Here is a 16,165-nt window from a genome sequence, read left to right as displayed (position 1 = left end):
CATGAAAGTCTGAGGGTAAGAAAAGAAGAGATGTGGGCCAGCTGACTAATGCTGGTCAAATGTTGAACAGCTGGGGAATCGCAAGCTGTGGGGAACTGGCTCAGAAGAGGCAGACCAGCCAGGATTATATGGAGTGATAGGACAGGATTGATGGGGAGAATGGCCTACACCAGCTCCCAGTTGATTGTGTTCTTGCCAGGACTAGAAATTTCCATCTGAAAAAATATTTGAGAGAGTGGATTTGGGCTGTCCAAACAGACTCCTGACTGAGCAGGGGTCCATGAGTAGGGATGTAGGATCAACATTTCGAGACCTGCTGCAGGACCCCAATGGGCTCTGATCGAGCTCAGTAGTCTCCATGGAGACGATCGTGTAGGTCAGTTTTTCATTATACCCTATAGTGGGTAATGAGTGGTGGGAGCTTGGAAAGCATTGCCAGGGGTGGTGGTGGAGGCTGGTACAATAGGGACATTTAAAAGTCAGGCTCACAGATGCAAGAAAAATAGAGGGTGATGGGTATGAGGGGTTAGATAGGTTGGCACAACTTCATGGGCTGAATGGGCTGTGCTGTGCTGTAATGTTCTATGATACCGGCCCTTTAGCCCAACATGTCCATGCTGATTGTTGCTTACCTGAGCTAGTCCGATCAGGGCTTGTGCTCAGCCCACATCTCTTCAAACCTTTCCTCTCCACAAACCTGTTGAGATACATGTTAGACGTTATAACTGTGCTTGCCTCTACCACCTCCTCTGGTGGCTCATTCTGCAAACCCACGGGCTGAAAGCGTTACCCCTCTTGTCCCTTTTAAATCTTTTCCCTCTCACCTTAAACCTCTGCCCTCTAGTTTTAGACTCTCCAACCCATGGAAATGCACCTTATCCATGCCCCTCATGACTTACTAAACCTTTTTTAAGGTCACCGTCTCAGTCTCCAACACTCCAGGGTTGAAACTGTCAGATTTCCTGCTGTTTATAACATCCTTGTGAATATTTTCTTCACCTTTTCCAGCCTAATTACATCCTTCCTATCGTGGAGGGGGTGGGGATTTGGGGGGCAGAATTTGACACAATACTCCAAGTGTGTTCTCACCAATATCTTGAGCAGATGACACCTCTGCTCCTGTACCACCACTCTATGCTATATTCATGAAACTAGGTCTGCCCGTATGACAAGCTCCCCTGAGCCCTGCCACTTCCTCCATCAGTCCTGGCCTAGTTTAACCTGACAAAATGCAACACTTCAGATTCAATATTAGTGCCTCTTAACTGTGGAAGAAATGAATGACATTGTCAACGACATCAATGGCAAACAGCATCTGTTCGGCGAGAAGTAAACCACGAAAATCTACAGGCACCATGGTTGAAGCAAAAACACAATGCTTGAAAAGCTCAGTCGGTCAAACAGTGTCCTTTATGTAGCAAAGATTAGGATATATAACTGATGTTTCGGGCTTGAGCTCTTCATCAAGGTACGGTATCCCAAACTTTCATGGAGTTTACCCAGCATCTGTTCCGTGAGATGTTCTTTAGTTGTATCCTTAACCATAGTCTTGGATTATTGATGCATTCTTCTTGAAACTAAGATTTTAATATACAAAAATTGTCATAAAGGGCTTGATGTAGTTTTCAACAGCTTTATTCTATGATGTGATCCTATTATCTGTAACAACTTGTTTGTCTCTTGTATAAGTTCTGTAAACATTACTGTAGAAGTAGGTTTCAGAGTCAAGATGGCAATGGAGACTGTCGCCTTCTCTCCATGGTGTACAATGGGAAATAAAGTCTGTGAAACGATACTGGAGGTGATTGAGTGGTTAATTTCTCCGACACCAACAACCTCTGCGATCCATTCCACAGTTCAGTCTCTCACCCACTGCTGCTCATCTGTTCAGCAGGGATTAAGCTTTGGTGGCATTTCATTCTCAAACTAATTTAATGAACTTATTCGACCACGTTAAGGTAATACCAAACAATGTCATGGTGGCCTTAGGCCAAACTACAGAACCGGGCTAATTGTCAATTTTAGTGAATCCGCTCACACGATGTTTCTCTGCTGTGTTATCACTGGTGAAGCCTCACACACGTGTAATGTTACCCTCACAGAGTGTGTTTGGTTGAGAAAGCATCAGGTTTGGTGAGTTCAAAGAGAGATGAGTCAAGCGAATCTTCACTAACACAGCAATTAATAAGCGAGACAATTTATAAGGGAGCATGGAAACATATGCACAGAATTAACAAGTGTGGGAACTTACGCGCAGAGTTTATAAGGGAGCGTGGGGACCGATTGTAACGGGAAACAGGGAAGAATGTTAGACAGTACACGAGTATTTAATTGTACAGGTGAAGCAGTCATTCCCACCCTATAAGCAGGGGTTATTCACACCCTCCTGAACCCCTGAATGAGGGGAGGTGGATCTGGTACTACTGTACTCACAGGAGTATTCCCACACCCTCAGACCCCTGATTAGAGTTCCAGGTCTACTGCCAGTATTAAACTATAGCAGTGTGCACCCTATCGCGACCCTTCCAACCCTGCAGCAGTGACCTGACATGGACCGGTGTCCAGGGCTAGCACCGCAAGGCAGAGAGAGCTAGTGTTCTCGGTGCTGGTGCTAAATACAGGATTCTAGCCAATAAGGATGCTGAATGATTTAAACCAGCCAATGGCAAGATGTGCACTGACCAGTGGACTGAGCCCAATCTTAACTGGCATTTCACCTGCAGTTTGTAATATTGTCTATAACTTTGAGTGGAACAAAAAGTTCACCATGTACTGACAGGTGATGTGACTTCCAAATGAGTTTCAGGCGGGGAGGCCAGTGACCACCAGCAATAGGCAGGGAGTCTCCCCAACACACAACACTGTGTCATGCAAAGATTTGAGACGAGATACTATTTATTGTCATGTAATAAAAAATGTCTTCTTCTTCTTTGGCTTGGCTTCGCAGATGAAGATTTATGGAAGGGGTAAAAAGTCCACGTCAGCTGCAGGCTCGTTTGTGGCTGACAAGTCCGATGCGGGACAGGCAGACACGATTGCAGCGGTTGCAAGGGAAAATTGGTTGGTTGGGGTTGGGTGTTGGGTTTTTCCTCCTTTGCCTTTTGTCAGTGAGGTGGGCTCTGCGATCTTCTTCAAAGGAGGTTGCTGCCCGCCAAACTGTGAGGCGCCAAGATGCACGGTTTGAGGCGTTATCAGCCCACTGGCGGTGGTCAATGTGGCAGGCACCAAGAGATTTCTTTAGGCAGTCCTTGTACCTTTTCTTTGGTGCACCTCTGTCACGGTGGCCAGTGGAGAGCTCGCCATATAACACGATCTTGGGAAGGCGATGGTCCTCCATTCTGGAGACGTGACCCACCCAGCGCAGCTGGATCTTCAGCAGCGTGGACTCGATGCTGTCGACCTCTGCCATCTCGAGTACTTCGACGTTAGGGATGAAAGCGCTCCAATGGATGTTGAGGATGGAGCGGAGACAACGCTGGTGGAAGCGTTCTAGGAGCCGTAGGTGGTGCCGGTAGAGGACCCATGATTCGGAGCCGAACAGGAGTGTGGGTATGACAACGGCTCTGTATACGCTTATCTTTGTGAGGTTTTTCAGTTGGTTGTTTTTCCAGACTCTTTTGTGTAGTCTTCCAAAGGCGCTATTTGCCTTGGCGAGTCTGTTGTCTATCTCATTGTCGATCCTTGCATCTGATGAAATGGTGCAGCCGAGATAGGTAAACTGGTTGACCGTTTTGAGTTTTGTGTGCCCGATGGAGATGTGGGGGGGCTGGTAGTCATGGTGGGGAGCTGGCTGATGGAGGACCTCAGTTTTCTTCAGGCTGACTGTAATATTACACAAAATTGCCCTTAGTCTGCCATAAGACAAAGATTCGCCATTAGCATTGCCCGGTGGCTCCTACATTGATGTCTTATCACACAACTGCACTGACGCTCTACTCCAGCCACTCTTCACCTTTTTTCGGCTATGCCCACCTCCCCCACCATCCCCAAAAATTTATGATCCCCTTCCCTGTGAAGTAGTCAAGTTTTGGTTTCTTCTCTACTTCTCTCCTACTAGCTACAGAATAAAAATATTTTGTTATGTTTTACCTGAGGTGAAAGGAAAACAAGGCTATTACTTAAATGTTCTGTGGTCCCCAGGAGGGGACCCATTGAGAATAGATGCTCCACACAATATCCCTTCTTCTTTTTCTACCCCCACCCCCATCACCTACCTCCCCTTTTTAAAAAAAAAAGAATCGCACACACTAGAGGATGTGTGTTTAAGGTGAAGGGGAGGAAGTTTAAGGGAGATGTGTGGGGCAATGATTTTTCACAGAGAGTGGTGGTGCCTGGAGTGAGCCACCAGAAGCAAGTACAATAAGAGGCTTGTGGATAGATCGGTGATTCTCAACCTTTTTCTTTCCACTCACACACCACCTTAAGTAGTCCCTATGCCATTGGTGCTCTGTGATTAGTAAGGGATTGGTACGTGGGTGGAAAGAAAATGTTTGAAAACCCCTGTTTTAATTGTCCCCAATTGACTCGTTATGTGCACGGTTTCTTATCTCCAAAGGAAATGGGCCAGTGACAATTTTTATCAAGCAAAATATTTCAGAAACAATGGGTTCTAGAGCAGTGATTCTCAACCTTCCCTTCCCACCCACATCCCACCTTAAGCAATCCCTTACTAATCACAGAGCATCAATGGTAGAGGGATCACTGAACGTGGGATGTGAATGGAAAGAAAAAGGTTGAGAACCACTGATCTAAACATTCCACTGCCACCTGTTTCATCCAGTACCAGGGTGAGGCTAAACATGAACATGGAACATTACAGCACAGTACAGGCCCTTCAGTCCATGATGCTCTGCTGACCTAGGTCAACCTACTCCACACAATAATCAAATTTTTCCCAACCTCACACACATAACCCTCTATTTTTGAAGAACCTGAGGAACAACACACCATATTCCCGCATGACAGCCTTATACTGAATAGCATGGATGTTGAACTTTCCAATTTTACCTACCCCCACCTCCCTTTAGTTCCACTGTACAGAAATGATCTGGAGGAATGGAGCAAGTTTACTGATGACATCAAATTTGTGGAAAAGCAAACACAGAGTGTCTGCAGAGAGATAGAGATAGGTGATGTGATTGGCTGAGGTTCTGGCAGATGGAGTACAATGCTGAGAAATGTGAGGTCACCAACTTTGGAAGAAAAACTAAAAGATCCGGAGTATTATTTAAATGGAGAAAGCTTGCAGTTCGCTGTTGCGCAGAGGGATTTGGGGATGCTTATGCATGAATCACAAAAGGTTGGTTTGCAACAGACGATCAAGAGGACAAATAAAATGGGGGCCTTCAATGCTAGAGGGATTGGATATAAGAGCAGGGAGGCTCTGCTGCAACTGGGGAACTGCACAAAGTTCTAGTCTTGAGAAAGGGTATACTGTATTTGATGGCATATAGAACCCATTGGCATATAGGACCCCCCTCCCTATTTTTAGTGTGATATTTCAGGAAAAAATTGTTTGAGTGTATTTACCTCATTCAATTTGCTCAGAGGTCCTGTCACTCACTCCCTCCTTCCCTTCCATAGCTTGCTCCCTCACTCTCTCTTGTAATTTCTCCCTCCCTCCTCTTACTTGCTCCCTCTCTCCCTCCTGTTGCCTACTCACTCCCTCCCTCCCTTCACTCGCTCCCTCCCTCCCATCATTTCCTGCCTCCCACCTCTTACTCCCTCCCTCCCATCGCTTCTTCTCTCCTATAGTGTTTGAGGGGAGCACTGGGCCTCAATGATCAGGCTCATCAAACAAAGCCTAATCATTGAGGCCCAGTGCTCCCCTAAAACTACTATAGGAGAGAAGAAGCGATGGGAGGGAGGGAACAAACGACAGGAGGGAGGGAGAGAACGAGCGATGGGAACTCCAAGAAAATTGAATGAGGTGCAGGGGTGGGTGGCAGTGAGGGAGCGGCCACTCGCTCCCTGCCACCCACCCCCTGTGCCTCTTTCAATCTGTTCGGGGAGCCGTGCTTATTGAACAAAGCCTGATTACCAAGGCGCAGCGCTCCAATCAAAGCACTGTGGGAGAGAGTGAGTGGCGGGAGGGAGGGAGAAAGAGCTGGTGGGCTGGTGCGAGTGAGCAGGTGGGAGGGAGGGAGAGAGCGAGAGATGGAAAGGAGGGAGAGAGAGAGCTGGCAGCTCAGAAGGAGGGAGAGAGCGAGCACTCTTACTGGGGAAGTGAACCGCAGTGACTTCAGAAAGAATGGGTGAGTAGTTTGAGCGCTTTTCCCCCGTCACCATCTTGCAAAATGGCGGCACCAAAATGTCACCTTCGCACATGGTATTTGAGGCGATTTTTTGCTCTTTAATTGTATCTCAAATGTGGTACTAGCTTTGGAGGAGGTGCAGAGAAGGTTGATTCTGGAGATGAAGGGTTTAACCCATGGGGAGGGATTAAATCACTTGGGAGTATAGCTGTTGGAATTTTGAAAAATGAGAGGCGATCTTATAGAAATGTAAAATTATGAAAGGAATTGATAACATAGCGGCTGGAAAGCTGTTTCCACTGGGGTGAGATGAGAAAGAGAGGTCATAGCCTCAAGATTCAGGGGAGCATATGTGCTTTTCCCAAAGAGTAGTGTGTCCGTGGAATTCTCTGCCCAGGGAAGCAGTAAAGACTGTATCATGAAGTTCTGTTTATGGATGGCCCAGAATGTCCTAATTAGAGGAGCAACTACATCTTGACAGCACAGTGGTGCACTGAGCAGGGCCTCTGCCTCATGGCACCAGAGACCCTGGTCCAATCCTTGACTGCTGTCTATGTGGAGTGCGCATGTCTCCTCCTCCCCACTTTGTGATCATGTGGGTTTCTTCTTAGGAGCTCTGATTTTCTCCCAGTGTGTCCATGAGAGGAGTTGATGAGAAGGTGGGGAGAATTTTTAAAAATGGATTAATGTAATATTAGGGTAAATGTGTGGTTGATGCTTGGGGCAGATTTGCTGGACGTAAGGGCTTGTCTGGGAATCAATTCCTCCACCTTTCACTTTAGAACACTTCGGAAAGCTCAGAGTTAAAAGTATAAATCTTGCATTTCCTCCTTGAGCGAAGAGCTCTTCGTTGTTTCAAATGTAAAATAAAGTCAAGCACCTGTGAAACTATCCTGTCCACTTCAGTCTTCCTCAGTCGAAGATCAGGCTGCTGACAGCAGCTTATTAAAGGGTGCTTCAGAAGTTGCAACAAGGCAATGAACAGGAATTTACAGAGGTTTGGCATAACATTGGAAACCCTGGCAAATGTGTGGTGGGAAGTGTGCTGACTGGCTGCATCATTGTCTGGTATGGGGACACCAATACCCCTAAGCAGAAAGCCCAGGACATCACAGGCAAAACTCTTCTCACCATCACGAATATCTACGGGGAACGCTGCCATTGGAGAGCAGCAGCAATCGTCAAAGATCCACACCATCCAGCACATGCTCTTTTCTCACTGCTGCCATCAGGAAAGAAGTGTTGGTGCCCCAAGACTCGCCCCTCCACCATCAGACTCCTCAACAACAAATTCAATCACAGACTGAGGAGGAGTGAGTATTTAAATCCTTGACTTACCTTCACAGGCCTAGTTGGATCGGACTGCTGCTGCTCGGAGGACAGCAGAGTCGGCGTTCCCAAGGCGACCATTGGAGGAGGGGCGAAGAGAGACTAATAGAGGAGTGAGTAAATTGCTTGAAGGCCTATAAAAGGAGTGAAAGGTGAGGGAGCGGCCAGCGAGGAGTGGGGCAGTGAAGGAGTGGAGACTTGGGACTTTGGCTCGAGAGACTTCGGTAAGAAGGAGCTCCCTGTGTGGTAAGCTGTCCTTTTTGGTTAGTCTTTTACTATCTGGGGTAGTTAAGTGCTCCAATTGTGGGATGTGGGATGTCGGAGACAGCACAGCTGTTCCTGACGACTATACCTACAAAAGGTGCATCCAATTGCAACACATGAGCAACCGTGTTAGCGAGCTTGAACTGCAATTGGATGAACTGAGGATCATAAGGGAAGCAGAGGTAGTGATAGAGAGGAGTTACAGGGAGACAGTCACCCCTAGAAGGCAGAAGTCAGGGAATTGGGTGACTGTGAGGAAAGGAGGAAAAGTGACAGTGCAGAGTACCCCTGTGGAAGTGCCCCTCAGCAACATGTATTCGGCTTTGGATACTGTTGGGGGGGGAACAGCCTATCAGGGATGAGTCGTGGGGGTCAGGTCTCTGTCACGGGGGCTGCCCCTGAGGTTCAGAAGGGAAGGAGGGATATGAACAGGGTAATTGTGGTTGGGGACTCATTAGTCAGAGGGACAGATAGGAGGTTTGTTGGATGAGATCAGGGATCCAAGTTGGTCTGTTGCCTCCCTGGTGCCAGGGTCAGGGATATCTCTGATCGAGTTCACAGAATTCTGCAAGGGGAATGGTATAGAGTAGTTATATCCCAGTGTGGATCAAAGGAAAGGCTGGAAGTCATAGGGAGGCTTGGTTTTCGAGGAATATTGGAAATTTGGTTAGGAGAAAAAGGGAGGTGTACAAGAGGTATAAAGAGCAGGGAGCTGAGAAGTTGAAGGAGGACTACAAGGAGTGTAGAAGGAATCTTAAGAAAGAAATTAGAAAGGCCAAAAAAAAGGCATGAAGAGGCTTTGGCTGACAGAGTAAAATAAATCCAAAGGGTTTCTATAAGTACATTAAAAGTAAAAGATTAGTGAGAGATAAAATTGGACCCCTCGTAGATAGCGAGGGTCGGCTGAGTGAGAAGTCTGAGGAAATGGGGGAAATTTTGAATGATTTCTTTGCCTCGGTATTCACTAGGGAAAAAAATGTTGAACCAGTTGAAGTAAAGAAAAATAGTGGGGAGGTCATGGAGCATATAAGGATAACCGAGGAGGTAGTGATGGCTGTGTTAAAAAAGATAAAGGTGAATAAATCTCCCGGACCGGACAAAATATTCCCAAGGACACTCAGGGAGGCTAGTGGACAGTTAGTGGGGCCATTAACAGAGATATTTAGGATGTCACTGGCCACGGGGGTGGTACCAAAGGATTGGAGGGTGGCGCATGTGGTTCCTCTGTTTAAGAAAGGGTCCAAATGCAACCCTGGGAATTATAGGCCTGTAAGTCTGACGTCTGTGGTGGGCAAGTTGATGGAAAGTGTTCTGAGGGATGGTATTTACAAATTTTTGGAGGTACAGGTATTGATAGGGAGTAATCAGCATGGTTTTGTCAGGGGTAGATCATGCTTGACAAACCTGATTGAGTTTTTCGAGGGGGTTACAAAAAAGGTTGATGAAGGGAAAGCTGTGGATGTTGTCTATTTGGACTTTAGTAAAGCTTTTGACAAAGTTCCCCACAGGAGGTTAGGTAAAAAGGTGGAGGCATTAGGTATAAATAAGGAGGTAATGAAATAGATTCAGCAGTGGTTGGATGGGAGGTGTCAGAGAGTAGTGGTAGAAAATTGTTTGTCCAATTGGAGGCCAGTGACTAGTGGAGTTCCTCAGGGATCGGTCCTGGGTCCACTATTATTTGTTATATATATTAACGATCTGGATGTAGGGGTGGAGAATTGGATAAGCAAGTTTACGGATGACACAAAGATTGGTGGTGTTGTGGACAGTGAGGTAGATTACCGTAGATTAAAAGGTGATTTAGGAAGGCTGGAGGTGTGGGCTGAGAAATGGCTGATGGAATTTAATACAGATAAATGTGAGGTGCTACATTTTGGAAAGGCAAATTTAAATAGGTCATATACATTGAATGGTAGACAATTGAGGAGTGCAGAGCAACAAAGGGATTGAGGAGTTATGGTAAATAGTACCCTCAAGGCTGATACTCAGGTAGGTGGTGTGGTGAAGAAGGCATTTCATAAATCGGAGTATTGAATTCAAGAGTAGGGAGGTTATGATGAAATTGTACAAGGCATTGGTGAGGCCAAATTTGGAGTACTGTGTACAGTTTTGGTCACCAAACTATAGGAAAGATATAAACAAAATAGAGAGAGTGCAGAGAAGGTTCACGAGAATGTTGACAGGATTTCAGGGTCTGAGTTACAGGGAAAGGTTGTGCAGACTGAGGCTTTTTTCTCTGGAGCGTAGAAGATTGAGAGGGGACTTGATAGAGGTGTTTAAGATTTTAAAAGGGACAGACAGAGTAAATGTGGATAGGTTTTTTCAATTAAGAAAGGGGGAGATTCAAACTAGAGGGCATGGTTTAAGATTGAAGGGGGAAAATTATAAGGGGAACATGAGGGGAAATTTCTTTACGCAGAGGGTGGTGGAGATGTGGAATAAGCTTCCGGCAGACATGGTCGAGGCGGGATCATTGGTTACATTTAAGGAAAGACTGGATCGTTACATGGATAGGAGGGGACTAGAGGGGTATGGACCGGGTGCTGGTCAGTGGGGATTTGCTACGGCATGGACTAGTAGGGCCGAACAGGCCTATTCTGTGCTGTAAGTGGTTATATGGTATGATTATAAGGTGAGCAGCCAGAAGTCATGGTCCACGTGGGGACCAATGACTTAGTTAGAAGTGGGGGTGTGGTCCTGAAACAGGAATACATAGAATTAGGCAGAAAGTTAAAAAACAGGACCTCTAAGGTAGTAATCTCTGGATTGCTGCCGGGGCCACGCGCTAGAGAGCGTAGGAATAGGAGGATGTGGAGGATGAATGCGTGGTTAAAGTGCTGGTGCAGGGGGCAGGGGATAAGATTTTCAGATCATTGGGATCTCTTCTGGGGAAAGTCGGACCTGTACAAAAGGGACGGACTCCACTTGAACTGGAGGGGGAACCAATATCCTGGCAAGCAGATTTGCTAGAGCTGTGGGGAAGGGCTTAAACTAGTTTGGCAGGCGGGTGGGGAGCAGAGTTTGCGAGCAGTGACTAGGGTGCATGGCCACCTAGTTAAGAATGATAAAGATAACAAAGGAAGGATGGAGGTTAAGGTAAAAGGTAGAAAAGGGAATGTATGTGAGGGTCATTCTCTGAAATGCATGTACTTTAATGCAAGAAGCATAGTAAACAAGGTAGATGAGCTTAGAGCATGGATTGGCACTTGGAATCATGATGTTGTGGCACTTAGTGAGACCTGGTTACAGGAGGGTCAGGACTGGCAACTAAATATTCCAGAATACAAATGTTTTAGATGTGATAGAACAGGGGGTAAAAAAGGGAGGAGGAGTTGCTCTGCTTGTTAAGAAGGACATTACTGCCGTGAGGTGGCAGGATGGTTTGGAGGGATCGACCAGTGAGGCTGTTTGGGTGGAATTGAGGGGTGGAGGAGGCATGAGGGCACTAATAGGAGAGTATTATAGACCACCAAATGGGCCAAGAAAATTGGAAGAACAAATTTGTAAGGAGATAGCATATATGTGTAATAAACATAAGGTAGTGATCATGGGAGATTTTAACTTCCCTCACATTGATTGGGATACCCATACAGTTAGAGGGCTCAATGGGCTAGAGTTTGTCAAATGTGTGCAAGATAGTTTTCTCAATAAATACATAGAGGAACTGACTTGGGACAGTGTAATAATGGATCTCCTGTTAGGGAACGAGATAGGTCAGGTGTCTGAGGTTAATGTTGGAGAACAAATTGGGTCTAGTGATCACAACTATTAGTTTTAGGGTAGTTTTAGGGAAGAGCAAAGAAGGGCCTAAAGTTGATGTTCAGGATTGGAGAAAAGCAAATTTCGAAGGAATAAAAATGGATTTGGGGAGTATTGAGTGGGACATGATTTTTTCAGGAAACGATGTAAATGAAAAATGGAGAATATTCAAAGAAGAAATTTTGAGAGTACAGAGTAGATATGTCCCAGTGAGGATCAAAGGCTGGAAGTCATGGGGAGCCTTGGTTTTTGAGGAATATTAGAAATTTGGTTAGGAGAAAGAGGGAGGTGTACAAGAGGTATAGAGCAGGGAGCTGAGAAATTGAAAGTGGACGACAAGGAGCATAGAAAAAATCTTAAGAAAGAAATTAGAAAGGCCAAAAAGAGGCTCGAAGAGGCTTTGGCAGGCCGAGTAAAAATAAATCCAAAGGGTTTCTATAGGTACATTAAAAGTAAAAGATTAGTGAGGGATAAAATTGGACCCCTTGTAGATAATGAGGGTAGGCTGAGTGAGAAGTCAGAGGAGATGGGGGAAATTTTGAATGATTTCTTTGCCTCGGTATTCACGAAGGAAAAAAATATTGAAGCAGTTGAAGTAAAGAAAAATAGTGGGAAGGTCATGAAGCATATAAGGATAACCGAGGAGGTAGTGATGGCTGTGTTGAAAAAGATAAAGGTGGATAAATCTCCGGGACCAGACAAAATATTCCCAAGGTCACTCAGGGAGGGTTCTGGACAAATAGTGGGGCCATTCACAGAGATATTTAGGATGTCACTGGTCACGGGGGTAGTGCTAAAGGATAGGAGGGTGGCGCATGTGGTTCTGCTGTTTAAGAAAGGGTCCAAATGTAAACCTGGGAATTATAGGCCCATGAGTCTGACATCTGTGGTGGGCAAGTTGATGGAAAGTGTTCTGAGGGAGGGTATTTACAAATATTTGGAGGTACAGGGATTGATAGGGAGTAATCAGCATGGTGTTGTCAGGGGTAGATCATGCTTGACAAACCTGATTGAGTTTTTCGAGGGGGTTACAAAAAAGGTTGATGAAGGGAAAGCTGTGGATGTTGTCTATTTCGACTTTAGTAAAGCTTTTGACAAAGTTCCCCACAGGAGGTTAGGAAAAAAGGTGGAAGCATTAGGTATAAATAAGGAGGTAGTGAAATGGATTCAGCAATGGTTGGATGGGAGGTATCAGAGAGTAGTGGTAGTAAATTGTTTGTCCAATTGGAGGCCGGTGACTAGTGGAGTTCCTCATGGATCGGTCCTGGGTCCACTATTGTTTGTTTTATTATATTAACGATCTGGAAGAAGGGGTGGTGAATTGGTTAAGTAAGTTTGCAGATGATACAAAGATTGGTGGTATTGTGGACAGTGAGGAAATTACCGTAGCTTAAAAAGAGATATAGGAAAGCTAGAGGAGTGGGCTGAGAAATGGCTGATGGAATTTAATACGGATAACTGTGAAGTGTTGCATTTTGGAAAGGCAAATCTAAATAGGTCATATACATTGAATGGTAGACAATTGAGGAGTACAGAGCAACAAAGGGATTTAGGAGTTATGGTAAATAGTACCCTCAAAGTTGATACTCAGGTAGATAAAGTGGTAAAGAAGGCATTTGGAATGTTGGCCTTCATGAATCGGAGTATTGAGTTCAAGAGTTGATATGTTATGATGAAATTGTACAAAGCTTTGGTGAGGCCAGGATTGGAGTACTGTGTACAGTTTTGGTCACCAAATTATAGGAAAGATATAAATAAAATAGAGAGAGTGCAGAGAAAGTTCATGAGATTGTTGACAGAATGTCAGGGTTTGAGTTACAGAGAAAGGTTGAGCAGCCTGGGGCTTTTTTCTCTGGAGTGTAGAAGATTGAGGGGGGATTTGATGGAGGTGTTCAAGATTTTAAAAGGGACAGAGAGAGTCAACGTGGATAGGCTTTTTCAAGTAAGAGTGGGGGATATTCAAACCAGAGGCCATGGTTTGAGATTGAAGGGGGAAAATTATAAGGGGAACATGAGGGGAAATCTCTTTACGCAAAGGGTGGTTGGGATGTGGAATAAGCTTTCCGCGGAAGTGGTTGAAGCACGGACATTATTTACATTTAAGGAAAGACTGGATAATTACATGGAGGGGAGAGGATTGGAGGGATATGGACCAGGTGCTGGTCAGTGGGACTAGGAGGGTGGGGATTTGTTCTGGCATGGACTAGTAGGGCCAAACTGGCCTGTTCTGTGCTGTATATGGTTATATGACTCCTTTATGGAATCTTACTTTTGCACTTTATTTATTTTTTTCTCTCGGTATTGCACAGTTTGTTTTCATTTCTTTATTTGTTTACATATGTACATATCTTCTTGAGTATAATTAGTTGCATCACCAATAAGTGGGAAATCTGCCTCACCTGCAGGAAAAGGAACCTCGGGGTTATATGTGATGTCATTTAGGTACTCTGACAATAAACCTGATCGTTGAGCTTCGATCTTCAAAGGTGAGGTACAAATCACAGGCCATAATCACGCCCGCAATAAACCAGTTTTTAAAATCACACATCTTGCAGAAATTCATCAAGAGGCTCTGGGTGATTTTTTTTTTCTATCTCGAAATCCATGAAGCTCAACTAATCAGCCATATTTCCTTTCAATAAAGGACATTTCTGTGACAGACAGCAAACATTTTACAGAGATTAGGGTACATCACACTTGCAACCAGCAATCAGATACAGTCACGCCTCAATTCCACATCCTTGGCAGCGTGTCAATGTAAAAGATGGCATGCACTGCTGAACCTTTCCGTCATGTGTTCAGAAGTTGGTCCTCAGAGAAAGAAGCCAAATATACCTGCATGGCATTCAGGCGTAACCATGTATCATCTGAGGTTCAGGTCCATTGATCCTTGAATGTGGCCGCACAATTAGATGGGGTGGTAAAGATAGGGTACAGCCTACTTGCCTTCACTTGGGTGGGGAATTGAGTTTAAGAGTGAGGAGGTCATGTTGCAGCTGTGTAAAACTTTGGTCAGGCCACACTTGGAGAATTGTGTTTGATTCAGGTTCCCCCCAACCCCCCTCCCCACCCATTACAAGAAGGATGTGGAGGCTTGGGAAAGGGTAGAGAAGAGGTTTACTCGACTGTTTCCAGGATTACAGGGTATCAGTTATGGGGAGAGGTTGGACAAATGGGTTGTTTGTTCTGGAACATCAGAGGCTGAGAGGAAATCTGATAGAAGTTCATGAAATGTCGACAGAATCTTTCTCACAGGATGAACAAGTAACACACTAAAGCAAACATTCTCGACCTTTTTGTCGCTATAACGCCCCTTCCCCCTCCCTTCCACCCCACCCCCACCCCCACCCCCAACCAACCACGGGACTCTGTTCAAAGTTTACAGGCCCCTTCCCTGTGAAGCAGTCAAGTTTTAGTTTATTCGGTACTCCTCTTCTTTGGCTTGGCTTCGCGGACGAAGATTTATGGAGGGGGTGAAAAGTCCACGTCAGCTGCAGGCTCGTTTGTGGCTGACAAGTCCGATGCGGGACAGGCAGACACGGTTGCAGCGGCTGCAGGGGAAAATTGGTTGGTTGGAGTTGGGTGTTGGGTTTTTCCTCCTTTTATACTTTTATACTCTTTTTTTCTTTGGCTTGGCTTCGCGGACGAAGATTTATGGAGGGGGTAAAAAAGTCCACGTCAGCTGCAGGCTCGTTTGTGGCTGACCAGTCCGATGCGGGACAGGCAGACACGATTGCAGCGGTTGCAAGGGAAAATTGGTTGGTTGGGGTTGGGTGTTGGGTTTTTCCTCCTTTGCCTTTTGTCAGTGAGGTGGGCTCTGCGGTCTTCTTCAAAGGAGGCTGCTGCCCGCCAAACTGTGAGGCGCCAAGATGCACGGTTTGAGGCGTTATCAGCCCACTGGCGGTGGTCAATGTGGCAGGCACCAAGAGATTTCTTTAGGCAGTCCTTGTACCTTTTCTTTGGTGCACCTCTGTCACGGTGGCCAGTGGAGAGCTCGCCATATAATACGATCTTGGGAAGGCGATGGTCCTCCATTCTGGAGACGTGACCCATCCAGCGCAGCTGGATCTTCAGCAGCGTGGACTCGATGCTGTCGACCTCTGCCATCTCGAGTACCTCGACGTTAGGGGTGTGAGCGCTCCAATGGATGTTGAGGATGGAGCGGAGACAACGCTGGTGGAAGCGTTCTAGGAGCCGTAGGTGGTGCCGGTAGAGGACCCATGATTCGGAGCCGAACAGGAGTGTGGGTATGACAACTGCTCTGTATACGCTTATCTTTGTGAGGTTTTTCAGTTGGTTGTTTTTCCAGACTCTATTGTGTAGTCTTCCAAAGGCGCTATTTGCCTTGGCGAGTCTGTTGTCTATCTCATTGTCGATCCTTGCATCTGATGAAATGGTGCAGCCGAGATAGGTAAACTGGTTGACCGTTTTGAGTTTTGTGTGCCCGATGGAGATGTGGGGGGGCTGGTAGTCATGGTGGGGAGCTGGCTGATGGAGGACCTCAGTTTTCTTCAGGCTGACTTCCAGGCCAAACATTTTGGCAGTTTCCGCAAAGCAGG

At 45.9% G+C, this 16,165-nt stretch overlaps 1 protein-coding gene across 1 annotated transcript in view; it reads right to left on the bottom strand.

Annotated features, from left to right (window-relative positions):
* Positions 1-644: 644 nt before the first annotated feature.
* dio2 (iodothyronine deiodinase 2) overlaps positions 645-16,165 on the bottom strand; it is a 55,981-nt gene continuing 40,460 nt past the window's right edge. Inside the window, exon 3 of the mRNA XM_069915988.1 lies at positions 645-697. The gene's annotated coding sequence lies outside the window, so the exon portion shown is untranslated. The remainder of the gene's footprint in view (positions 698-16,165) is intronic.

This window comes from Narcine bancroftii, chromosome 2 (assembly GCF_036971445.1).
Source record: "Narcine bancroftii isolate sNarBan1 chromosome 2, sNarBan1.hap1, whole genome shotgun sequence".
NCBI classification, from domain to species: domain Eukaryota; kingdom Metazoa; phylum Chordata; class Chondrichthyes; order Torpediniformes; family Narcinidae; genus Narcine; species Narcine bancroftii.
The sequence above is the reverse complement of the archived record's forward strand: the minus strand, read 5'-3'. Positions and strand labels throughout refer to the sequence as shown.